Source organism: Bison bison, unplaced genomic scaffold (genome assembly GCF_000754665.1).
Source record: "Bison bison bison isolate TAMUID 2011002044 unplaced genomic scaffold, Bison_UMD1.0 scf7180017864525, whole genome shotgun sequence".
In the NCBI taxonomy this organism is placed as follows: Eukaryota; Metazoa; Chordata; class Mammalia; order Artiodactyla; family Bovidae; genus Bison; species Bison bison.
This window is the reverse complement of record NW_011495076.1, coordinates 12,581,667-12,583,132: the sequence shown is the minus strand read 5'-3', so window position 1 is coordinate 12,583,132 and position 1,466 is coordinate 12,581,667. Positions and strand designations below refer to the sequence as shown.

The following is a 1,466-nucleotide window of genomic DNA, read 5'->3' as shown; positions in this document are numbered from 1 at the left end:
TTGAGGGGCGGTGGTGGGGAAGGGGTGGCGATGACAGCATCTTTCAGGTTTTTGGCTTTTCTGAGATTCGCCCCGTCCAGCTTCTCACCTCGTTCGCGCCGAGCGAGAGCTGATGCTCCGGCCAGTCTCGGCTCTAGGAATAGGGTGTGGGGAGAGCCTGTCCCTCCTATCTGGACCGCCACCCCTCCATTCTCTGCGAACAATACAGCGCCCACCCAACCCCCAACACGCACACACATTCCCCAAGGCATGCTCCGCGGGCAGGCGGGCGGCGGGCGGTGGGTCCCCCCCGCCCCAGGAAAAGAGCAATGGAACAGTTCACGGCCGCCGCGAGTTCCTGGTCTTCCTTCCTTTCCGGTGATAAACGGCGGGGCTACAAGCCAGTTGCTGCTCAAGATGCTCCACCCGCGGGCTCAAGCCTCTTTCTCTGGGCCCGCCGGGGGCCCAGATCAGGACCGATGGCCCCTTTACCTCCGCAAGGCGCAAAAGCTGAGCGCCCGGGCGACAAGAGGCGCGACCAGGGCTGGGGCGCGGACCCTCGGCCGGCTCCTGCTGCCTCGCTTCCTCCCTGCATGCTCTTTTGCGCCAGGGAGGAGCTGGGTGTGCGTAAAAGCCGCATCTTCCCCAGACGCTATGGCTGAGTACGCCTGGGTGAGGTCCGGAGGGTCAGGGACCTTCCTGGCTCCCCTCCCTGCGAGCTCTGTATATAAGCCCAGCACGGAAGAATCAAGGCCACAGGTCCTCATTTCCTTGAGGCCTGGCCCCTCCCTCCCCAACCTTGCCCTCCTTAGCTCCAAATTTACAAGTGTTTGCTCTTCCTTTGGGTGTTAGGGAGAGAAGCGGAGGAACGAGTTGAAAATCAGCTCTGGGGTTCTGCCTCCTGTACACAGCTATCTCTTTACCCTCTCCCTCGTTTCCCCACATTGCACGCTGGGGGACTTCTGTAGCCTCGTCTACCCCGAGCGCTTGGTCTCGCAGCTGGGCACCCACTGATGCTCTTTGACCCGGAGCTTCCCGAAAGGTGCCTGCCTCCGCGGGTGCTCGAGGCCACACAGAGGTGTTTCTTCCTCCCCCCCGCACTTCACCCACAGACCTCTCTTGCCATCATTTCATCCACCCTTATATAAAACACCGCTCCCCCCACCCCCACCGCCTCCGCCACCCTAGCCGGCGCAGCGCCCCCTCCCTCGGCTGCGCCTGGGCGGGCAGGGAGCTGAAGGGACCGGGACGCGCCTGAGGCGCGCAGAGCTCTCCAGCAGCCCGCGCTCGCCGCGCCTGGGGAATTGGCTGTGGGCGAGGCGGCCCGAGCTGGCCTTTATCGCTCGCCCCGCTGGTCGCTTGAAACTTTATCAGCGAGTCTCGCCACTCGCCGCAGACGCGAACGGGGGGCGGGGGCGCGGCGAGGCGCCGGCGGCCGTGACGAGGCGCTCCCAGCGCCGAGCGCTTCTGCTCCGGGCACGCATGGC

General features: G+C 64.8%; 1 protein-coding gene across 2 annotated transcripts in view; it reads left to right on the top strand.

The window, feature by feature from the left end:
- The first annotated feature begins 1,338 nt into the window (after window positions 1-1,338).
- Window positions 1,339-1,466, top strand: part of WNT2 (wingless-type MMTV integration site family member 2) — a 44,564-nt gene continuing 44,436 nt past the window's right edge. Inside the window, exon 1 of one of the 2 annotated variants that reach the window (XM_010831221.1) lies at window positions 1,339-1,461. The gene's annotated coding sequence lies outside the window, so the exon portion shown is untranslated. The other variant, XM_010831220.1, reaches the window with a different exon arrangement.